Below are 26,426 nucleotides of genomic sequence, written 5' to 3' on the forward strand. Positions count from 1 at the left end.
CAGAATTAAAAAGCAGCAAGTACCGTTTCTGTGTATCTCAATGAAAAAAGTCCGTAATCAAGATTTATCTCCTCTGCGATCTCTGGCTTTCGGTAAATAGTGAAACTACCACACACATTTAGGAATGTAATAGATTACAATGCAAAGGCTCAATGTAGATATAGTAGGGGCCAGTGAAGTGAAATGAAAGAAAACAACAATTTCTAGTCAGATGAGTATAGGGTAATATCAACAGCAGCGGAAAATGGTATAACTGGAGTAGGATTCGTTATCAACTGGAAAGTAGGGAAGAGAGTGTGTTACTGTGAACAGTTCAGTGATGGGATTCTTCTTATCAGAATCGACTGCAAACCAACATCGACAACGATAGTCCAGGTATACATGCCGACGTCGCAAGCTGAAGATGAAGACAGAGAAAGAGTGTGAGGATACTGAAAGGGTAATACAGTATGTAAAGGTGGATGAGAGTCTAATAGTCATGGGGGACTGGAATGCAGTTGCGGAAGGAGTAGCAGAAAAGGTGACAGAATAAAATGGGCGTGCGACAAGGAATGAGGTAGGACAAAGACTGATTGAGTTCCGTAATAAATTTCAGCTAGTAACAGTGAATACTCAGTTGAAGAATCACAAGGGGAGGAAGTATACTTGGTAAAGGCTGAGTGATACGGGAAGATTTGAGTTAGATTACGTCATGGTCAGACAGAGATTCCGAAATCAGATACTGGATTGTAAGGCGTACCCAGGAGCAGATATAGGCTCAGATCACAATGTAGTAGTGATGAAGAGTAGGCTGAAGTTTAAGACACTAGCGAGAAAGAATCAACAGGCAATGACGTGGGATACAGAAGAACTAAGGAATGTCGAGATACATTTGAAGTTCTGTAAGGCCAAAGACACAGCAATACGTAATAGCTCAGCAGGCAGTACAAGTGAAGAAGAATGGACATCTCTAAAAAGGGCCATAACAGAAGTTTTAAAGAAAAACTTAGGTACAAAGAAGGTAACTACGAAGAAACGATAGGTAACAGGAGAAATACTTCAGTTGATCGATGAAAGGAGGAAGTGCAGAAATGTTGCGGGAACTCAGGAGTGCAGACTTACAAGTCGCTGAGTAATGAAATAAAAAGTAAGTGCAGGGAAGCTAAGACGGAATGGCTCCACGAAAAAGTGAAGAAATGGAAAAAGAAATTAGTCGGAAAGACAGACTCAGCATACAGTAAGGTCAAAACAACCTGCGTTAACATTAAAAGCAAGGGTGGTAACATTAAGATAGAAACGGCAAGTTCATAATTAAATGCAGTGAAGAGAACGGATAGGAGGAAAGAATACATTGAAAGCCTCTATGAGGGGGAAGATTTGTGTGATGTGATAGAAGAAGAAACAGGAGTCGACTTAGAAAAGATAGGGAATTAAGTATTAGCACCAGAAACTAAAATAGTTTAGGAGCAGTTAAGGTCAAATAAATGAGAAGAGATAGAGAACATTCAATCAAAATTTCTCAAATCATTGGGAGAAATGGCAACAAATCGACTATTCACGTTGGTGTATAGAATGTATGAGTCTGGCGACATACCATCTGACTTTCGAAAAAAAACATCATCCACACAATTCCGAAGACTGCGAGGGCTGACAAGTGCGATAATTATCGCACAATCGCTTAACAGCTCATGCATCCAAGTTGCTAACAAGAATATTATAAAAAGACCGGAAATGAAAATTGTGTATGTGCTCTATCATTACCAGTTTGGCTTTAGAAAAGGTAAAGATACGAGAGAGGATATTCTGACGTTGCGGTTAATAATGGAAGCAAGGTTAAAGAAAAATCAAGAAACGTTCTTAGGACTTGTCGACCTGGAGAAAGCGTTCGACAGTGTAAAATGGTGCAAGATGTTCGTAATTCTGAGAAAAATAGAGACATCAGGCTACGTTCCATTCAAAAGGCTGTTGCAAGCAACGACTGTTAAGCTGACTTGTAAATAATAGATTTCAGCTATCAGTCGTTCTTTTTAAATTTATTGGCAGATCTAGATTTCAGCTAGAAACTAGCCATTCTCAATGCACTATCATTTTTCATCAATGTATGTAATGCATGTTGGTCGGGCTTTGTCCACAGTTCATTGAATACTCAGTATTCAGTGAACTGTGGACAAAGCCCGACCAATAGGCATTACATACATTTACCAAAAATGATAGTGCATTGAGAATGGCTAGTTTCTAGCTGAAATCTATATCTGCCAATTAAATGTAAAAAGGACGACTGATAGCTGAAGTCTATTACTTGCAAAACAGAGATAAGCTATAGGGAGAGATGGGTAATATACAATATGTACAAGAGCCATGATGGAATAATAAGAGTGGACGACCGAAAACGAAGTGCTTGGATAAAGAGGGTGTAAGAGAAGGATGTAGTCTTTCGCCTCTACTGTTCAATCTGTACATTGTAGAAGCAATGATGGAAATAAAATAAAGGTTTCGAGTGGAATTAAAATTCGAGCTGAAAGGCTGTCAGTGATACGATTCGCTGATAACATTGCTACCCTGAGTAGAAGTGAAGAAGAATTACATGAACTGTGAATGGAATGAGCAATCTAATGAGTACAGAAGATGGAATGAGAGTAAATCGGAGAAAGGCGAAAGTGAGGAGATGTAACAGAAATGAGAACAACGAGAAACTTGACATCACGATTGATGGTCATGAAGTAGATGAAGTTAAGGAATTCTGCTGGCTAGGCATAAAATAACCAATAATGGACGGAGTAAGGAGAACAACAAAAGCAGACTGGAAGTGGCAAAAAGGGCATTCCTGGCCAAGAGCAGTCTGCTAGCATCAAACATAGGCCTTAATTCGAGGACCAAATTTCTAAGAATGTGCACCTGGAGTACAACATTGTATGAAGGTGAAACATGGACTGCGGGTAAACCGGAACAGAAAAGAATCCATGCATTTGAGATGTGGTGCTATATGGACTGATACGGTAAGGAATGAGGAGGTTCTGTGCAGAATCGGAGAGGAATATGTCGAAAACACTGAAAAGGAGAAGGGATAGGATGATAGGACATCTGTTAAGACCTAAGGGAATGACATCCATGATACTAGAAGGAGCTGTAGGGACAAAAACTGTAGAGGAAGATAGAGGCTGAAAAACATCCTGATAATAATTGAGGACATAGGATGCTAGTGCTACTTTGCGATGAAGAGGTTGGCTCAGGAGAGGAGTTCGTGGCGGGCTGCATCAAACCAGTCAGAAGACTGATGACCAAAAACAAAAAACAAAAAAAACAAAAACAAAAAAAAAATTATCTACGTAACTGAAATGGTGCGTAAACTAGTGTTACGCACTTTACTGGTTCCAAAATTTAGGAACCTATGGAGTTCCTGTCTTAAATCCATTATCTCTAAAATAAGAGGCTTTTCAGTAAGTAATGCTACACATTTTTTCCGAAAGCAGGTTGGTTTAATTCATGATTAAAGTACACCATATTCTTTCCCCCTGTTTTGGCTTCCACATCCTACTTTTCTACGTAATCTCCACGCAATGCAGTGGCATTAAGCCAACTTATTTGGAGGGCCTATGTGCCCATATGATACTAGTCTACTCGTCAACGCCGGAGCCAACGTCATGCTGCATCAACAACTTACCCATCAGCCGCGTAGTGCTTGCTACAGTGTGAAACTTCCCCTTTGAATGAAAAGAATGACTGTGCTGGTAAAACTTCTACGTCACTTGATTTTCAAACTCCAGAGTGAAACTGAACGTATTGAGACTGTTTTCTCTTTACTTATTCTCAACATCTCTAAACTTAATATTTTAGCGCAACGCAATCTGACATTCAATAATCCCTACAAAAGAATAGCCCTGACTAACAATAACCTATACCTCTCATGAATCACTTACCTCACAATAATCTTCGTTACTCGAACTACTGCAATACAGGGAGCGCCAATACTGCCAGCTAAATAACAGATTCTAACTACTGAAGGCACTAGCTACTGGTAGGCCTTTAGTTAGCAAATGAAAGATTTTGATAGAGAACAAACAATGTATTTACCTTAATAGCGTTCCAAAGTAATTATATGTATATCAGTTCATGACATCCATTTCAACAAGTTTCCTTTTTCTGACAGACACACGTCCAGATCGTCCGCTCATTAACATCTCAGAACTCTGGCTTCTCTCTCCCCACATCCACCACTGCTGGCGGCTCATCTCCAACAGCCCAACGCTACGGGCTGTTCACATCCAACTGCCAAACACTACACTAGCGAAAAGCTTCGAACAATGAGACCAACCAGCCACAGACTGCACACAACGCAGTCAGCGATTTTAATAGAGCGCGCTACGTGGCGTTACCAACATTAAAACCTAAACAGCCTACTTACAAGTGAGTCAGACACACGGAAGTCGGAACGTGCGAAATTGGGGCCTTAGGGTGGATGAGGAATAACAGTCCTCTGAAAATCTGAGAGGTCCTCTCGGATGTGCGGGCTTGTGCGAGGTGTTAAATTGTCATGGAGAAGGAGACGTTTGTTTGCCATTTTTGTGGCGAAGAAGACTGATGTCGTTTCTTCCGTTTCCTGAGCGTAGCACAGTACAATTCGGAGTTGATCGTTGAAGCATGCGGGAGGAAATCAAACAGAATAAACTCTTCGGAGTCCCAGAAGGCCGTCGGCATGGTTTACTGTATAAGGGTGCACTTTACTGGCTTTTTATTTGGGGAAGAGTTGGTGTGCTGCCACGCCACGTAATGTCGTTTTGTTTCGGTTTCGAAATGATGAACCCATGAATTATCTCTTTGAGATTCATTAACGGGCAAAAAATTCCATACAGATTGTCGTTCGTTGTTGTTTATGGTCTTCTGTTTAGCTAGCGAGGAACCCAGGGCGTAAACAAGTTTCAGTACCCCAGCTGGTGGACGTGTGTGTCAGTATCACCAACAGAGACGTCCAACTGTGCATCAGGCGTTTGATTGTGATTCGCCGGTTACTCCGAATGATAGTGCAGGAGTCATCGCTGTGTGCCATCGGCCGGCACGTTGGAGATCGGACAGGTGTGTTCGACCTTGTCACGATGATGATGATGACAGACGCCTCTCCCAACGACACACCGTGCTTTTGTTCACTGCCAGGTCTACGTAGACATTCTACAAACGCCTATAAATATCTGCGATGATTGATTTTTCGGCCACAACAAACTCTGTGACAGCTTTCTGCTAAGAACGCCCCTCCATTACAGCTCAGGCGATTTTGAAGGTGACGTATAGCGCTGCCACTGATTGCAATTTAATCAAACTACAGGGGCTGAAGCAGGAATATTTTCCGATGTCCCACAATAATCTCCGAAATTTTCAACCGAAAACGGCAGAGAAACGTAATGCGTTGCAGTACTTATTGAACGGCTCTCGTATATTTCTTAGACAGATTCACTTGCAAAATAAAAGAAGATACCGAACTAAGAGGGATGCAGTGTCCTGCACGTTCGTTTTTACGGGCTGGTGCAAATAAATTGTACAATGTATATAATGTTTGAACTGCGGCACTAGTGGGCAACCGGTGGCCCGCGTGCCTGATCCGGTCCGTGATTTGCTTTAATCCGGCCTCGGGGAGAAATACGCGTTGGAACGAGTGAGTCACTTGCGTCGTACTCCCCCCAGTACTGATTTTCGAATATTTTCGCCGATCTGGGCTCTCCTATGGTTTGCAGCTCATGGCGCAGAACAGCGAAAGTTTTACTTACTCAGCGAATGTGCAGTGTCAGTCCACCGTCGTTGTATTGTAATAAAAAACGGGAACAGTTTCCTAGCCCGAGCGCAAAGTTATGGGTCACGTGCTCATCTGCAAGCGGGGAGTGGGGGAAACAGCTCACTGTTACGTTTTATATATATATATATATATATATATATATATATATATATATATATATATATATATATATATATTATCAGTATGAATTTTTCTTTTGTTAGAGCATGATTCTTTCTTCTTTCTTTCAGGGATACTATCTTTTATCACTTTTTCTTACGTGCATAAGTAAATATGAAACGGGTTCTTGAAGGGCAGCTTTTATTCCTGTACCAACTTTAGATTTAGAACGTGATGACTAAAATGTAGTTGCCATTAACTGAATTGAATGTAATTTTATTAATTTCTATTTATTGATTGCAAAGCAAGGCTTGAGAGAATTTCGATTGTTGCCTTGGAGTGGCCAAGATAAAACTTACTGAACTCATGGAACCTGTATAATTTAAAAAACGAACTTTAAAATAAATTAATTATCTGTTGCAATTTAGAAAAGTTCTTAGAGCGAAATCTCTCGCATTTATAGTTACTCTTAACAATTTGAAAAATAAATTAATACTTCGGGGCGTAATGGTCGACCAGAGGCTGCATCGAAAGATGAGCTTCGCGCAGCGCAAATTACTGAAATAATGCTTATTAAAAATAATTAGCCGCTGCGACCATTTGAGGTGACCACTATTACAAAAAAATTCATTTTGTCATACCAATAATTAGTTTATTTTAGCAGAATACCGAATAACTTACATAAAATATGTGCAGCCGCTCAATGGCTGCCTTCCGTATCGCGAAACAAAACAGTGTCAGTACCATAAAGTACGTCCTTCCTCCTTGGCCGTACAATCGCGTCTCTTCGCGATCCTTTTTTATTTTCATAGACATGTTCTAAATAAAGACGCTACCTTAAAATTATCGCTGCATATAAGTTGTTTAAAGAACATTAACTGTATCGTTCATAAAATATGTAAATGTTTACAAACAATTTTTGGTTCACCCTTAACACTTCACAGTATTGTTCACTGTTTACAATCGATAAAAATGTCAGTATTTATGTGACTTACCCTCACATCACCTCCTTGAGGGACTGATGGGACTAGAATTTTCGCCTCTGGGCCATTTCTAACAGCACGAAGACACACACACACACACACAGTCACACACACAACCGCGCGCGCTATTTACTGCTTATTGCCTATGGCCGTACTGCACATTGATAGACCACAGTAACTGGTAGTGGGTAACAATGGTTCGAAAATTACCTACTGCTCGCGAAATGTGCTGATTTTAACAACAGCAGCAGGGCAATAACTTGATGTACAAATTAGCCATGTGTTATTAATCACACATAAAATCCCGTGCTAGTTGTTTGTTAATTTCGTGTAACTGTTTCCGTGAGTCTTTTCTGTGTTCACTCGCAAATTGTCTGCCATTAGAATGAGATAATTACACGCTGAATGTTGTCAGTTCCAGGAGAAATGGAAGGAAGATTATTTCTTTAAGATGTCCAAAGATAGGCTTGTCTGCTTGTTGTGTAGTGAATCACTATCTATTGCGAAGAAGTATAACAAAGAAAAGGTACTTCTCTATGAAACACTTTGCGACCGTTTTCAAGGCAATTGCTGAATGACAAAAGTGAAATATTCTTTTCCAATTTGGACAAGCAACAGCTAATGTCTGACAAACGGAGGACGCAGTGAGAAAATACAGTTAAAGCTAGTTTTATAAAAAGTAGATAAACTGTCAGATCGTTAAAGCTTTTTACTGACGGTGAGATCATGAAGGAGTGCCTGCCGGACATTGCAGATATCCTATATTCCGACAAACAAAAAGGATCTAAACAAATAAGTTTATCGAGACGGCCAACTGTTCACTGAATTATTACGATAGCTGGTGACACTGAAAAGAGTTTTAGTCGTTGGCTACCTTAATCAAAGGATCTGTGACCACTTGGACAAGATGACTGATTTTCCAGACAAAATTGTTAGCAATTTTTGATTGTATATGAGGAGTGCAACATAACAGAAGATTTTGTGGCATTAGTCGTTAAAAGAAACCATTGTCGGTGAGCACATTCTTTAAGACCTGAAAAAAATATCATTGACTCGTTCAATCTGCAGTGGAGTCAACTCGCTGGAGTTTGTTCTGCTGGAGCACCTGTGGCGGGCGGTTCACAAAAAGTTTTCATTAGCGTTTGAAATAATATAATGACTGACTTAACTATTGAGAAAGCTAATTTAACAATTCTTGATTGCATTATTCACCAACAAAGTTTGTGTGCTGTCCGCGAGCTTGAGCTTAGTTTCCTTACTGCCTGATGTGATGACACTGTACGATGACCGAAAACTGAGGCTGCATGCTGAACTAAGCACTCTTGACTGTATGCTCATTACCATTGCCCCCAGCCTGTTGTGGCACCTTTTTATGTTGGCCAATCCCTGAGGAGCTTGATGAGCTAGGCACTCCTCACCACTGGGGCCCACCTGTGTACCTTGGCACTGACCGCATCAGAGATGATTTACTGGATTGTGAGTAAACGTGCTATCATAACTTTGCCACCACTGCCACCTGCCTGATGTGGTGACATTTTCCATATGATACCTGAGGCTGCATGATGAGATAAGTACTGCCCAAAGTCTGGGGTCTGCCTGAATGTCTCCGTGCTGTCCACAGAATGCCTGTCGTTCTATATGCAAGATGAAATGAACCATCATAACTTCATCACTACTATCACTTGCTGGATGTGGCGCCATTGGATGCTGGTCAAATCCTAATCCAGCATGCCGACCTAATCCTTCTCCACCGTCCAGGGCCAATCAGTGTCTGTGGGCATTAACTTAATCAGTGGTACTACTCTGTAAGCTGCCATAACTTCCCTATCACTGTTGCCTGTTGGATGTGGCAACATTGTGTGCTAGCCAAATTCTCAAACTGACTGCTGATCTAAACACTCTCCATCATTTAGCGCCTGCTTGTGTTCCAGGTCACTGGCCACAAAACAAATGTTGTACTCTATGCTTCAATATATGTGTTATTCTAGGTATACCACTGCTGCTATCTGCCTGATGTGGTGATGTACACACTACAGGACCAGAGGCTATATGCTGAGCTAAGCACTCTCCATCATCCATGACTGACCTGTGTGTCTGTTCGCTGCTTGCAGCATAGCTATTATATGGCATACACCATTATAACTTTGCCAACCCTACAACTTGCATGAATTGGTGATATTGCATACTTGTCGAATCCTGAGGCTGCCTGCTATGCTAAGCACTCTCCACCATCCAGGGTCCTCCAGTGAACCTGAACACTGAGCACAGCTAGTTTTCATACAGTATGCATGAATATGTTTAGTATTGTAATTTTATCACCACAACTGCATGCCTGATGTGGTGGCATTGTATGACAGTGAACTCCTGAGGCCCTATCCTGAGCTACTCTCCACCGTATGTGTCCTGGCTGCATGCCTTGGCAGTGGCCACAGAAAGGCAGTTACACAGTATGCATGAATAAAAATAGTACCAAAACTTGGACAATACTGACCATGCCATATGTGGCAACACTGCATTCCTAACCTAATACTGAAACTACTTGCTGAGCTAAGCACATTCTGCCATCAAGGGTCAGCCTGTGTGACAGTACACTGACTGCCTGAATAAACATACTATCATAAGTTCGCCATGGCTGCCAACTGCCTTATATGAGTTTCACACTGACCTACACTGGATGCGGCACACTGAGAAAATTTTCTCCACCTACAAGGGCCCACTTTTGTGCAAGTATGTTGGCTGCAGCAGGGCTGTTATGCTGTATAGATGAACAAATGTACTATGTCAACGTTGTCTTCACTGCTGTCTGATAGATTTGCCGATATTGCATGCTGGGTGAAGCCTGAGGCTGGTTGCTGAGCTGACCGTCCTCCACCTCCTATTTCTGAGAATGTAAGTCTCGAACACAGCACTGTTTGGCAGTGAAACATAGACTGTGGGAAAACCAGAATGCCGGCCGCGGTGGTCGTGTGGTTCTGGCGCTGCAGGTTCGAATCCTGCCTCGGGCATGGGTGTGTGTGATGTCCTTAGGTTAGTTAGGTTTAAGTAGTTCTAAGTTCTAGGGGACTTATGACCTAAGATGTTGAGTCCCATAGTGCTCAGAGCCATTTGAACCATTTGAAAACCAGAACAGGTGAGAATCGAAGCATTTGAGATATGGTGGAGTAGATGAATGTTGAAAATTAGTTGAAATGATAAGGTGAGGCATGAGGAGGTTTTTGTGGAGAATCAGAGAGGAGGGAATATGTGGAAAACACTGACAAGGACAATTTGATATCCATCTGTTAAGACATCAAATAATGTCTTCGATGGTACTAGAGGGAGCTGCAGAGGGTAAAAACTGTAGAGGAAGAGAGAATTTGGAATACATTCAGCAAATAATGGATGACGTAGGCTGCAAGTGCTACTCTGAGAGGAAGACGTTGGCACAGGAGAAGAATTCGTGGCGGGCCGCTGACGATCCACAACAGCTCCCAGTCCTGCACTTCCTCGTCAGACTACACAATCCGACGTCCATGCATGTCTTTCCTCAAATCACCAAAGATCTGAAAATCAAATGGTGAAAGACCCGCGCTGTATGGACTATGTTAGAATGTTTCCCAATCAAATCGCTGAAGCGCAACCTTTGTCTGACTGTCAGTGTGAGGGTGGGGGTTGTGCAGCGTGATGATTTAGTTCGATTGCATTCCGACATTTCGAGGGCAAACGGCAAAGCCAGCAGTGGAAACATCCCACATCTTCCCCGCCAAAGAAAACCAGAGCTATTGACACAGATTCTGGGAAGGTCTACAGAGGCCCTCTGTTTGTCAAGTTCCTTTAGGGTGGTACCACAGTCAAAACACACTTGGCAGAAACTGACACGCACTCTAAAGCCAAACGGCCACGTTATCAGCGTGAACCAGCGCATTGTACGATACTGCCCGCCCCCACATTGCCAACCGCGGAGAATACGCTTCAGCGATCTGGTTCAGACAGGATATTTCACCCCTTAAACATGTAACACGTCAGCCTCAGTTGCAAATAGAAACCAATCTTTACCTAGGTTTTAGCCAAAATAATTTGGTCTTCTTCAGAAGCATGGAATAGTTTAGTGTCAATAGCTTCTGAAGAACGCCAACTTGTTTTGGCTGAAACCTAGGTAAAGATTGGTTTCTATTTGCAACTGAGGCTGACGTGTTATATGTTTAATTATCACAGTTGCTGACGGGGCTGCACGATGTTAAACATTCTTATAAGTCACCTCTTGCCTTTCGCACATTTGGCGACAAGAAGAAAGATATACGTGGATGTCGGTTTCAGTCGGACGGGTAGGCGCTAGAATGGGTGCGAGTAGGAATCCGTTAGCAGCCGAGCGCGTTCTATTAAACAAGATTTAATCCTTTCGTATCGTAGTGGGGTAAGTGTCTTAACGCGTGTGGTGATTACATTTGAATGGAAGCATTCCATGTTCCCATTGTGGCGTGTATTCAGTTTTTATTTGACTACCCCATACAGCAGCAGCGGCGTCCCCTATTCCACCAGAATCTCCTCATAGTAGTTTGTCGGCATATATTCTACTTCAGAGGATTGCTCATTGCGAACCCCTATTAACTGTCCAAGTTACGATCTTTTGTTTGCTACAAGTAGAGGATCCTTTCCATGAAAATATTATATCATGTACTAGTTCTCTACATCCAGCTTCTGCAAGAACGAATATTACCAGATAATATTGTAAAATAGCTGGACGACTGCAACAACTGTTATGTCGAAGTCTCCTTTAAATGTTTACCGTGAGGTTAACAGAAATGGAAGTGTATTTGAAGATTTTCCTTACAGGTAACGGGTGTCACACGCTCAAGCTGTGAGCAATTGCTGCTCGTAGTTCTGCGGCCCAGTTTGACAAGTGGCGGCGGTCGGGCGCAACGTCCGGCGCGAGCTGCTTGACTTACGGCGAGCGCGGCGACAAAGAGTGATGAAGACCGATGGCGCCTCCGTCAGGCAAACGCGGGAAAGCGGCCGGACGAGGTGGGGGGAAGGGGGGCGGAGCGGCTCTCTCGTGATTGATTGGCAGGCTGATTGATTATTGCGCTACACATCCCGCCTCTATATTTCGCTCAATTAGTTTCCTGACACAGCCCGTCGATATGTCATCCGAACGATTTCTTGCCATCTGCGCCTTCCGCTGCTCAGACAGGGGGATGCTGAAGGGATCCAGCGAGCTGACGGAGCGTCGACTAACAGTGAAAACATTCCGATCCCCAGCGACTTCATCATCTGCCCTAGAAACGATTACACTCATATCCAGTTCACGTTGTTGATTTCGCAGTGGCAACTTCGACACACGGGCACCATAATTTTCTACATGTATAAATAATGGCCAGGTGCGAGTAATATTCGTGCTCTAAGGTTTCCGTACAAACTGTCTATTTTTACAATTCATCCACACTTTGAGTCGAGAATATGGAAGGTATCTGCCTGTTAACCACATTAATACTGGCAAGAAATCGGTTTCCGAGGATACAAAGACTTTCGAGAGTTTTATAATTTTAAGTACAAAGTGGATAAAAAATAAATAAAAGAATATTTTCTTCGTGTGATATAGTAATAACTGATCACCGATTGTATTCAGCTGGGGCGTAAGTTAGTAATATTTTTCCCTAATTCCAATAAACTCAATAGATACACATAACAGAGACTTCAATCGATTCACCTTCACCACTTACAACAGTCTTCCAACGCTGGGGTAACTTTTCGTTTCCGTGACTGTAGAAACCACGTGGTTTTGAGGCAAAGAATTCGTCGAGTCACGTTCGGAGCGAGTTACTTGATCGATAGAGAGGGGAAAGGTGAAAATCTAAGAGCGCAAGAGCACGTGAATAAATAGGATGCGGAATGACTCCCCAACTCAACTAATGTATAGCGATGTTTGTCAGTCTAGCAGCGTTATCGTGGAGTGGTGTCACTTTACACAGTGTTCCTGGTCATTATTATAGGACTGCGTCTGCAAGATGTCTCAGTTGTTGGCAGTAAATGTCGGTAGTGATGTCTGTACCACGTGCAAGGAGTTCGGAGTATACCGTATCGTCGCTGTTTCACCAGGTATATAACATATTCTTTTGTGGATGCGCCCAGTTCTTTGAATGGGGAGTTGCTCAATTTTTCTTATCCTATCTTTTTGTTAGCATAATGTGCTGGCGTATGCTGTCGCCAGCACACTGGTCGGCGAAGATATAGCAATAAGATCGACAGTTGGCGCTGGGTCAATTGCGCCCTTCATGAGGGAGGCCAAAGACAGACTGGCAATCAGCACGCCGCCTACGCCATCTCGGCCACAAGTATTTAGATCGCCGCCGCATAACAGAGGGCTCAGTCTCGATCTGAGTCATTAGGCAGTCGCTTTTTCGCTAACTCAGTCACTGTCACAACAATTCTCATTCCAGTCTGGCGTCTCTCATTCATCACACAGCTGGACTTCGCTAGCATTGAGGCAAACGTGGACTATTATCGAAGTGCTTGTACCACAACACACGGACTCTTAAAGTTAAGTAGTAGCTTCCCGTTCATGTCAATACAGAACCCTGTTGATATATCTGTGCAGTCGTGCTATAGAAAGAGAATACTGGTCACCAAACAATCCACTCTCTAGATTCCTATGGTACAAGTCTGTACAGTGGCGATGAAGATGCAATGCATAAAAAACCAGTTATCGTCACCAGGAACGATGTAGGTTAGAAATGGTCGGTATTTTTCTTGAGCCAATTGATGATGAGCGAGCAGAGAAACACAGTCTCCAACAGATTTTACATATTCTCATGTACCTTTACCTTTAATCCAAATAAATACAGTTTCATTCACAGATATCTTACGTCTATTACGGGTATAGAGGGAGAAGGGTGAGGGTGACATATACGATGATTTGCCAAAGTCTTTATTTGCATTTTCACAAACATGGTATGTGCGGTAGGCTATGACGTCACGGTCGACGAAGCTTGATTTTGTGATTTTGGCTTAGAGCATGCGGTACAAATCGACTCGATTTTTGGACCTTCCTCGTTGCATGCAGTGTCACACGATGGTCTAACGATCACAGTTAACAACATTTCCCAGTTCTCGAGTACACTGACATGGATCATTGCGAATTGATGCGTTTTATACGATCTTCATGAAACCCCAGACGTCTTCCTGAACGTGGAGAGTCACTAATGTCAAAACGACCATTCTTGAAACGAGAAAACCATCTTCTTGCTGAGCTATGTCCAATGGCGTTATCCTCACACACAATCACATTCACACCGATTTTACGGAAAATCGTAACATCGATTCTTCCAATACTGCGACGTACTTCGTCCTCCAGTTCGTCTATCGCTTTAGAGTACTTTCATACACTTTTCCTTCTAAACGTCTGCATTGCTTAAAAAACATTAGCTTATAAGGCCGTCATCCGCGACGTACCTTTAGCATATTGTGCGTCATTCTGTAAAAGCACGACGAATACAAGACATTCCGTCTTGCTAGAAAAAGACGTTATGTGTTTCACATAGAAGACATCCAGGATTATAACTTTTATATCGGAAGCGGATTCAAAGAACGTAGAGTCAATAATTCTGCAAATAGATATCATGCAAACTTTTCTTAATTTTTTTTTTTTTTTTTTTTGGTAGAGGAGGTATCTGATGCACAACGTGAGACTTTTCAGGGAGACAGTTGCTATTAGTTTAACAATTCCGATTGGTCTCATATGATTGTCATGTCAAGTTCGCCATCCGCAATCTCTTTAAGCAAATATAGTACTTAATCTTTTATTCTTTATTACCCGTTAACTACAGTCTGAGCCAGTGGAACTCGTTATAGTTTTTAGAGTAATGACTGCAGTATAGTATGACAAGATACGCCTGTAACACGTATATATTACGAAAGCCGCCTGTCAGTTATTTTTGAGGCTGTAAGTCGTCGTCTGCTGATTGTTTGCAGCAGTTTCCAGAGTTCGAAATGTGGGCGCACGTTTACGCTAGGAATTTACCGATACCTTCAGTAAAATGGCATTTTGTTACTAAATTTTGGAAACTACATTTTCGTAGGATATTGCAGTTAGTAGTAATTTCCCGAGTTCTCTTAAATGAATCTTCAACTACACATGCCGCTTCGTTCAAAATATTTGACATACTTTAGTTCAGCTGCTGAGAGAACGACGAACTGAGACTCTCAGCACGTTCAAGTGTCACACAGCAGAAATGAATTACCGGGCGATGTCAAATTTTCTCAAAATGCTGTCTATCAACACCAAGACAAGGTGATCCAGGCCTATGTCTCACATCGCAATCTAAATGAGACAAAGGCAGAACGCCGATATTGCAGAAAGCAGAACAAATCCAGAAGATATTGCCTTACCTAGTCCGAGGGAAAAGCCTGAATCACATACTCTACAACATGACCTCATCGGCGAGAATACATCACGTCTTTTTAACCGGACAACCTGTTTTCGGGAAACACTTAAAGTTTCTCAAGAACATCTGTCAGGCTGCTGATATGGTGGAGAAACAAGAAGCTGACTCCTGAAAGCCTTTTTTGCGAAAGAGATGCATGGTGAAGATAGCTGATAAGCCCGAGAAAGTAGGCCACGTTCGGTCATTGGCGGCCCAACATAACGTCATTGCCTCAGACAAGCAGTAATGAATATTCAGGATGAACTGTTCACTCCGCATCGGAGTGTGAACTGATACGAAAATTCCTGAGAGACTAAAACAGTATGTCACACCGTGACTCGAACTCGGAACCTTTACCTTTCGCGGGCAACTGCTCTTCCGACTGAAGAATCCAAGCATGACTGACGCCCCATCTTCACCAGTACTTCAACTCCCACTTTACAGATATCTCAGAAGCTCTCTTGCGAAAGCTGAACTGAAGCTGTGACGATGGCTCAATCGATAGAGCATTTGCCTGCGAAAGTCAGAAGTCGCAAGTTCGAGTCTCAGTCCGGCATACAGTTTTAATATGCCAGTGTGTTTCATACCAGCGCACAACCCGCTATGGAGTAAAACATTCATTATGGAAAGATCCCCCCAGGCTGTGGCTACGTCTCTGCTTTACCATTTCTTCCAGGACTGCTAGCCGTGTAAGGTTCACAGATGACTTTCTCTGAAATTTGTAAATTACATGAGATAATGGCAGAAGTAAAGCGTGAGGACGGGACGTCAGTCGTTATTGGGTAGCTCAGTCGGCAGATCACTTCCCGCGAAGTGCAAAGGTCTCGAGTTCAAGTATCAGCCTGACACACCACTTTAAACTGGCATGAAGTTTCAATAAGCACTCGACTTCTGAGCCATGGTCTTTACGTTACACTACGCCAGCTACGAGGCCAAACCCTAGACGTGCTGCCGCCGATCTACAACTACATCTACATTTATACTCTGCAAGCCACCCAACGGTGTGTGGCGGAGGGCACTTATCGTGCCACTGTCATTACCTCCCTTTCCTGTACCAGTCGCGCATGGTTCGCGGGAAGAACGATTGCCGGAAAGCCTCCGTGCGCGCACGAATCTCTCTAATTTTACATTCGTTATCTCCTCGGGAGGCATAAATAGGGGGAAGCAATACATTCGATACCTCAGCCAGAAACGCACCCTCTCGAAACCTGAACAGCATGCTACACCGCGGTGGAGAGCGCCTCTCTCGCAGAGTCTGCCACTTGAATTCGTTTAACATCTCCGTAACGCTTTCACGCTTACCAAATAACCCTGTGACGAAACGCGCCGCTCTTCTTTGGATCTTCTCTATCTCCTCTGTCAACCCGATCTGATACAAATTCCCTAACGATTTCTGAAATGAAATCGTCCTACACTTCTATTTCCAACTACTATTCAGCTTTCAAAGTTTGTTAATTCCTGTCGTGCAGCCATAATCCCTTTAGAAACGTTTTCATATTAATGACCTACCTCCGCCAATAGACTGCCCTTTTATACCTCGTGTAGTGCGAGCGGGGGCGAGCGCGCGGGCGGGTGGTGGTGAGGTTGCGCGCGCATGCACACGCGTGCATCCATGCATCAGAGTGTAAGCCGAGGTGGTAAAGCCAAGATGGCCTACGCCTTCGAGACTACGGTCTACTGCACTCGATCACTCTGAGTTGCCGACCTAGCAGCAATGAGCAGACGTGGAGACATCTACCTCCGGCTTGCTGAAACCAAACTGTATGGCTCACTCTCAACCTGTCGCAGTAATCAGGAGGCGTGCTAACTGCTGCCATCCCCCCCCCCCTCCTCCCCACCCACACAACTAGTATCTGTTGCGCAGGAATATATATCCCGGGTTCTCCTTGTTGGAAGGGATACACTGTTGCTCATGCCCATGACGAGCGGAGCGGCTGAGATATTACGCAAACACATCCCTTCGATGTTCACTAGAGTTCCCTGGCAAAAACGCGGTCTCCTTCCTGGGCAGCAAGGCCTGTCGTGTGGGCTACGCTGATGGCCAATGCAGTCTACCGTCAGTCCGACACCATGGTTTCGTGATCCGGGTGTCGCAGGGTGACATTAAAAAAATGGTTCAAATGGCTCTGAGCACTATGCGACTTAACTGCTGAGGTCATCAGTGCCCTAGAACTTAGAACTACTTAAACCTAACCAACCTAAGGACATCACAGACATCCATGCCCGAGGCAGGATTCGAAACTGCTACCGTAGCGGTCACGCGGTTCCAGACTGTAGCGCCTAGATCCACTTGGCCACTCCGGCCGGCGGGTGACATCCGCCAGAGACTGCTGAAGCAGCGACACCAAGTTGAGGCCATGCGCTGCACTGTCACCAGCCTGGGCACCAAAGTAGAGACGAACAGAAGAACGGAAACTTGAACGTAATAAATTCTTGTTCCGCTGATCCTGTATCATTAGCGTGCAGCAGGCTGACTAGTCTACTCTCGACATGGGAGGGTTTCCAATCCAGAACCCTACACAAGTAACGAAAGAGACGAAAAGCACTGATAACTAAGCACTCCCGTTATGGGCCGGAAAGATCGAAACAGCAGGCTTGCTAAGGGGGACAACCACTTTCATCTTCAACAAACCATATATATCCTGAAAGTAATTATTCTTTACTGAATTCCCACAGATGTTGCAGAAAACCTGTTGGAGCTAATAGCAAATGAATGCAAATATAATGTAAGTGCAAAAAGACTGCTACAGGAATTTATCACTTATAATTGAGCTGTGTATTTTTAGCCTAGTCTCATGTCTTCGAAGGATACTGACGGCTTCTATCAAAGTTCTGTCAGTAATATAACAATGCAGAGAGGTGACTCAGATCTACCGATTAAGTGTGTCAATAGATTAGAAAAACACCGACTGTATCATGATTTCGTTTGATACCAACAACCGGATCCTGTCTGCCCCGCTAATCGTTTTCATGTGTGGTGCCGTAAGGAGCAAGTTGTCACCAGCGGTATGAATGGGGTCTTTTGTCACTCCTAGCACTGTTGAGAAAATGAGGAGTATAGCGTCAGACCTGAAGAGGATCTGCAGCCAGATCGAAACCGGTAGTAAGTAGTAAAATAAACTGAGATCCAGAAATTGCATATTATTATTTTGATAACTGTGCACACGTGTCTGAGTCCTTTGCTGACAGTGTTCCAATTTTGTCGTGTAATTATGCCACTTGGTACAGTGGTCTCTCAGAAACTGTGACTATATGGATCAGTAACAGGTGCAAAATCCCGCTTCTGTTTAAGAGCAACTTAGCTGAATCTGAATCTATTACGGCTCAGGCACACTACACAAAACGACGTTCCTTGTCTAAGTGAGCCCTTGGCGAGGATCTATAACCAAGTGGGTGAGAGCGCTGCTCTTCTATCTCTTCTGTCCGCTGTCATCCTGTCATGGTGGATTGTACTCAGGTAGCAATTGGCCGAGGCGAAGTGGATATCTTCATCGTTAGCGCCGATCTGGAACCCTCGCAAGTTGCGATTCTCTATTTCACAGGCACCAGCTCGCATCTTTGAGCCTGTGGTGCATTCTAAATCTAAATCTACATCTACATCTTCATCTATATGGTTACTCTGCATTTCACACACAAGTGCCTGGCAGAGTGCTCATCGAACCATTTTCATACTGCTTCTCTAACATCCAAACTCTTTAATGGCGCTTGGGGAAAAGGAACACATAATCTTTCCGTTCGGGTTCTGATTTCGCTTATTTTATTACGATGATTATTATTCCCTACGTAGGTGGGTGTCAACAAAATAATTTCGCATTCGGATGAGAAAGTAGTTGATTGAAATTTCGTAAATAGATCTCGCCGCAAAGAAAAATGCCTTTGTTTCGGTGACTGCCACCCCAACTCGCATATCATGTCAGTGACACTCTCACCCCTATTGCGCGAAAACACGAAACAAGCTGCCCTTCTTTGCACTTTCTCGATATCATCCGTCAATCCTACGCGGTAAGATCCCATACTGCGGACAGTTGTAACGTAGGCTGTCAATTTAGTGTGTTTGTCGCATCTTCTACGTGTTCTGCCAACAAAGCGCAGTCTTTATTTTGCCTTCCCCGCAATATTATCTACACTCGTGGAAATTGAAATAAGAACACCGTGAATTCATTGTCCCAGGAAGGGGAAACTTTATTGACACATTCCTGGGGTCAGATACATCACATGATCACACTGACAGAACCACTGGCACATAGACACAGGCAACAGAGCATGCACAATGTCGGCACTAGTACAGTGTATATCCACCTTTCGCAGCAATGCAGGCTGCTATTCTCCCATGGAGACGATCGTAGAGATGCTGGATGTAGTCCTGTGGAACGGCTTGCCATGCCATTTCCACCTGGCGCCTCAGTTGGACCAGCGTTCGTGCTGGACGTGCAGACCGCGTGAGACGACGCTTCATCCAGTCCCAAACATGCTCAATGGGGGACAGATCCGGAGATCTTGCTGGCCAGGGTAGTTACTTACACCTTCTAGAGCACGTTGGGTGGCACGGGATACATGCGGACGTGCATTGTCCTGTTGGAACAGCAAGTTCCCTTGCCGGTCTAGGAATGGTAGAACGATGGGTTCGATGACGGTTTGTATGTACCGTGCACTATTCAGTGTCCCCTCGACGATCACCAGTGGTGTACGGCCAGTGTAGGAGATCGCTCCCCACACCATGATGCCGGGTGTTGGCCCTGTGTGCCTCGGTCGTATGCAGTCCTGATTGTGGCGCTCACCTGCACGGCGTCAAACACGCATACGACCATCATTGGCACCAAGGCAGAAGCGACTCTCATCGCTGAAGACGACACGTCTCCATTCGTCCCTCCATTCACGCCTGTCGCGACACCACTGGAGGCGGGCTGCACGATGTTGGGGCGTGAGCGGAAGACGGCCTAACGGTGTGCGGGACCGTAGCCCAGCTTCATGGAGACGGTTGCGAATGGTCCTCGCCGATACCCCAGGAGCAACAGTGTCCCTAATTTGCTGGTAAGTGGCGGTGCGGTCCCCTACGGCACTGCGTAGGATCCTACGGTCTTGGCGTGCATCCGTGCGTCGCTGCGGTCCGGTCCCAGGTCGACGGGCACGTGCACCTTCCGCCGACCACTGGCGACAACATCGATGTACTGTGGAGACCTCACGCCCCACGTGTTGAGCAATTCGGCGGTACGTCCACCCGGCCTCCCGCATGCCCACTATACGCCCTCGCTCAAAGTCCGTCAACTGCATATACGGTTCACGTCCACGCTGTCGCGGCATGCTACCAGTGTTAAAGACTGCGATGGAGCTCCGTATGCCACGGCAAACTGGCTGACACTGACGGCGGCGGTGCACAAATGCTGCGCAGCTAGCGCCATTCGACGGCCAACACCGCGGTTCCTGGTGTGTCCGCTGTGCCGTGCGTGTGATCATTGCTTGTACAGCCCTCTCGCAGTGTCCGGAGCAAGTATGGTGGGTCTGACACACCGGTGTCAATGTGTTCTTTTTTCCATTTCCAGGAGTGTATGTAGTCTTTCCTATTTAAGTTGCTCGTAATTGTAATTACTAGGTATGTAGTCGAACTGGCAGCCCTTTGATTTGTGCGATTTATTGTATACCCAAAATTTATCGGATTTCTTTTAGTACCCATGTGGTTGACCTCGCACTTTTGTCCGTTTAGTGCCAGTTGCCACTTTTCGCACCATACACAAATTCTCTCCAGGTCATTTTGTAATTGGAACTGATCGTCTGATGATTTTACTATACGATAAGTTGCAGGGTCATCTGCAAACAGCCTAAGAGTGCTGCTCAGATTAGCGCCTAGATCATTTATATAAATAAGGAACAGCAGAGGGCCTATGACACTACCTTGCGGAACGCCAGATATCACTTCTGTTTTACTCGATGATTTACCGTCTATCACTACGAACTGAGACATCTCCGAGAGGAAATCACTAATCCAGTGACACAACTGAGACGATACTGCATATGGATTCAATTTGATTAATAGTCGCTTCTGAGGACTGGTATCAAAAACCTTCTGGAAATCTAGGAATACGGTAACGATCTGAGATCCCATGTCGACAGCACTTATTACTTCATGGGAATAAAGATCTAATGTGTTGCACAAGAACGATATTTTCTGAATACGTGTTGGTTATGTATCAATAAGCCATTTTCTTGAAGGTGATTCATATCGTTAAACTACAGTATGTGGTCCAAAATCCTACTGCAAATTGAGGTCTGTGATATGGGTCTGTAATTCAATGGATTACTTCTATTTCCTTCCTTGAATATTGGTGTTACCTGTGTTGCTTTCCAGTCTTTAGGTACATACCTTTCATCAAAGGAGCAGTTGTATATGATTGCTAAGAAAGGCGCTATTGCGTCTGCATACTCTGAAAGGAACCTGATCAGTATATCATCTGGACCGAAAGTCCTGCATTTCTTAAGTGATTTGTTTTGCTACACCTAAGATATTTACTTTTATGTCACTCATGCTAACAGCTGTTCTGGGTTCGAATTCTTGAATAATTTCTTCTGTTTCTTTCGCGAAGGTATTACGGAAAATTGTATTTAGTAACTCCGCTTTAGTGGCACCATCATCGGTAACATTTCCATCGCTATAGCACTGTGACGGTATTGACTATTTTCTGCCACTGGTGTACTTTACATACGACCAGAATCTCTTTGGCTTTTCTACAAAATTTTGAGACAATATTTCATTGTGGAAACTTTTAAGGGCATCTCGCATTGACGTTTGCTAAATTTCGAGCTTCCGTGAATTAGCCAGTCTTGGGGAATTTGCGTTCTTCTGAATTTGGCATGCTTTTCTCGTTGCTTCTACAACATTGTTCTTACATGTTTTGTGTAACATGGTGGGTCAGTCCTGTCTCTTACTACCTTATGTGGTATGAATCTATCTATAGATGTCGATACTGTATCGTTGAGTTTGCGCCATATCTGGTCTACACTTCCATAATTAGCTTGGAAGGAATGGAGACTCTCTCTTAGGAAGGCATCAATTGAATTTTTATCTGCTGTTTTAAATAGAACTATTTTACGTTTATTTTTAGTGGTTTTGATTGATATGGTTTTAAGCCTCCCTGCAATTACCCTCTGTTCACTAATCGCTCTATCCGTCATGACGCTGTTAGATCAGGCTTATTTGTGGTTACGAAGTCAAGTGTGTTTTCACAACCATTTGCAATTAGTGTGGGCTCATGAACTAATTGTTCAAAATAATTATCAGAGAAAGCATTTAGTACAATTATGGAAGAAGTTTTCTGTCTTCCACCGGCTTTGAACATGTATTTTCGCCAATAAATCGATGGTAGATGGAAGTCTCCACCAATTACAACTTTATGAGTAGGGTACTTATTTGTAATGAGATTCAAGTTTTCTTTGAACCATTCAGCTATTACGAGGGTCTCTCCAAAAGTAATGCACACAACTTTTTTTTAATCCAACTTTTATTCTACATGTTTGAAAGTTTTATAGTGTGTAGATACATCCTTTAGGAACTTAGGAACAATATTTTCATTTCTTCACATAATTTCCATCCCTCTCAACTGCCTTAGGCCATCTTGGAACCAGTGACTGTATATCCGCACGGTAAACTTGTAGACCAACATGTTGGAACCACTGTTTGGCAGCGTGCACAAGGGAGTCATCATCTTCAAACCATGTTCCACGAAGAGAGTCTTTCAGTTTCCCAAGGAGATAATAGTCACGTGGAGCCGGATCAGGACTGTAAGGTGGGTGTTTCAGTCTTGTCCATCCTAGTTCTGAGATCGCTTGCATGGTTTTTTGACTCACATGAGACCATGCATTGTCGTGCAAGAGCAAAACATCCTGCTTTGTCGATGTGGTCGAACACGACTCAATCGAGCGTGAAGTTTCTTCAGTGTCGTCACATATGCATCAGAAATTATGGTGGTTCCACTTGGCATGATGTCCACAAGCAAGAGTCCTTCGGAATCGAAAAACACTGTAGCCATAACTTTTCCAGTAGGAAGTGTGGTTTCCACTTTTTTTTTCTTGGTTGAATTTGCATTATGCCACTCCATTGATTGCCTCTTCGTCTCTGGTGAAAAATGATGGAGCCATGTTTTATCACCTGTCACAATTCTTCCAAGAAATTCATCTCCACCGTTCTCGTACTGTTCCAAAAGTTCGCGGCATACCGTTTTTCCTGTTTCTTTGTGAGCCACTGTCAACATTCTGGGAACCCAACTGGCACAAACCCTTTTTAACGGCAACACTTTCAGAATTCAGCAAAAACTTCCTTCCCCTATCCCAACGTAGCGTGACATTTAGTTCACTGTGATGCGTCTGTCAGCAGTCACCAATTCGTTAACTCTCTGCACATTGTCTGGAGTGTGTGCAGTACGACGCCTGCTGCTTCGAGGACAATCCTCAATATTGCTGTGCCTGCTTTCATTACGTAACCTGCTTGCCCACCGACTAAATGTACTGCGATCGACAGCAGCATCTCCATACACCTTTTTCAACCTCTTGTGAATGTTTCCCACTGTCTCGTTTTCACAGCACAGGAATTCTATGACAACGCGTTGCTTCTGACGAACGTCAAGTGTAGCAGCCATCTTGAAGACAGGCTGTGACGGCGCCACTCACGGGAAGAGGTTGAACTAAGTTTGAAAACAAGCGGGAAGGATGTATCTACACACTGTAAAACTTTCACACATGCAGAATTAAAACTGCGTTTTTACAAAAATAGTGTGCATTACTTTTGAAGTGACCCTCGCATATCATCTGAGCAGGGGGGGGGGGGGGGGGGCGGTTGAAAGAGCCAATTATTATTTTGGTATGGATGTTGGGTATAACCTCTACCCATAGTAATTCGCAGGAACTATCTATTTCAATTTCACTACAAGATTAACTACTACGAACAGACACAAACACACCACTTCCTACTTTATTTAATCTATCCTTTTGCCCTCGCTGTTTCTTGTTCGGATGTTGCAGCAGAGATGAACATAAATTTTCGCTCACTATAATACCAGATCCAAAAAAACCTTTGCGGTCATGGTAACTTTTGTCAGAGTTTTTTGGACTGTCCTACACGTTTTGTCCAGTATAGTTGTCCTCTCGGACAAGCTGCAATATTGTTATTATTCATTTGATAAAATTGTGTTTTGAATTACGTAAGTTTTTATTTTAATAACAAGTTTCGGTCCTTTGACTACAGCCAAGTGGTCAAATATACAGGGAAACTACACATCGGATTAGAAAAAATTTGTTACTAACAATTGTTCGTATCGGAAGGGGACATCCACTCGACCACCCTGCCCTACCCCCATGAAGGGGGAGGGAGGTCAACTTTGAAATCTTCGGTAGGAACTCCCCAGTGTTTACTGTGGATTGGGGTTTTCCATGAGAAGATGTGTACCTTTTATACGTAACAATTTTTTTCGTCGCGTGAAAGATGGCGTTGCAATCGGCACTAATGAAACTGGGTTACAATCCGTCTAAACATGACAGTGTCTCTGAAAATTACCCAACAGAGCAGGACCGCAGGAGGGTAGAAGGGCGATATTACTAAATTCTGTAATGCGACAGTGGTGTTTTGTAGCAAACCGATATGATTCTCGAAACCATAACACACTGCCGTGTCCACGCTATTGGTGTAATTACCTGCAAAGATGGCGCCGAAGTGGAAAGCGGTTGGAACACGTCGTTGGTTTGTTTATCAATGTAGTAGTAATTATGTTTAACGCTACCCAGGAACAATGGTGTGGACATAGTAGTCTGTTGTTCTGTTCGGGGTGCTTTTTTAATGGGAGTTCTCTTGCCTTTAACCATCGTGCTGCTTGTTTTAGGTGAGTCCACTTGCCTGCCACCACCAGGGTGCTTATTTTGGATGAGTGCTCTTGTCTCTCACCATCGGTGTGCTTATCTTGGGTACGTCACCTTTCCTGTCTCTAATATTCATGTTTTACTAAAGCAAATGTTCGAAATGGTACCTCTTTGATGCAATACACATTGCATTCCTATCTCTGAAAGACAATCCTAGATCTCTAAGTGTCTTTTCGCTAGTGTTTTCATATTCAGTGATAATTCGATGCCGAATATTTGCAGGGTTTGTTGGTACATCCATATTACATTTCACTTTTAGCGTTCCCCACAAGAAATAATGGGAAGGCGTCAAACAAGCTGGCCATTCAAAAGGAATTCCTCAACCAATCCATTGACTACAATATTGCCGATTCGTAACTTCAACAGATATCCATAAATAATGCGCTAGATAGTCTTCATATTGAAATCGCGTATCCATTATTGTTTGAGGTGGGACATCTTCCAGTAGGATTGACAAAATATTATCTAAAAAGTCTCCATACATACGACCATTCACATTACCCTTATGATTATAACCGGTCACCTAATACACCGCATCAAACATTAACACTCCAGGGACGTTGAAGGTGCATTTTCTGGTTTTCCATTTTCAAAGATATGCGACTGTCGCTGGGGATACTTTGTTCTTGGAAAAGCTTGTGTCCACACCACAAGACGTCGCAAGGGCGCGTTTGAAGGCTTCAGGGTCACGGCAGGCTAGCTCTGGCTCATTGTCTTCTAATATCGTGACATTCCCAAAACGACTGTCACAAATTTTGTCATATTCTAGAATATCCACGATTCCGTTGGAGAATGTTACACAATTTATTGCTGAATCTGTCAGGCACATGACCACGAGCCCGACCAAACTTGCTCCACATGTTCCACAATTTCAGGGACGTCACACAGTTTAGTACCAGCAGTTCCCAACAAGTGAAGCTGGAAAGTTGGCGTAGATATGTCTCAGGTTTCCAGACAAGTTATCTTTGACGACTTCATAGTTTTGATAATACCCGATTTATCGCCTTCAGTCTCACAAGAGACTTTCATTTTGGTTTGGGTGGTACAGTTATATTCAGCAACATTGAGCCAAGAACCTCATAGTGCAAGAATAGGTTGAGAGGGGATGGGTGAGAGGCGGTGACGGAGAGTTTTCCTTGAATTTCTGGACCTGTGGCGGAGCTTTCACATATATTTCCTTGCACAGGACGTTAATTTGTCCTCGTAAGGTTAATTTGATATAACCTCTACGAGAACTCTGAGAAACCCATGTGCAAGGCAAGTGACGTAGACCACACTGGAGTT

Source organism: Schistocerca serialis, chromosome 6 (genome assembly GCF_023864345.2).
Source record: "Schistocerca serialis cubense isolate TAMUIC-IGC-003099 chromosome 6, iqSchSeri2.2, whole genome shotgun sequence".
Taxonomy (NCBI): domain Eukaryota; kingdom Metazoa; phylum Arthropoda; class Insecta; order Orthoptera; family Acrididae; genus Schistocerca; species Schistocerca serialis.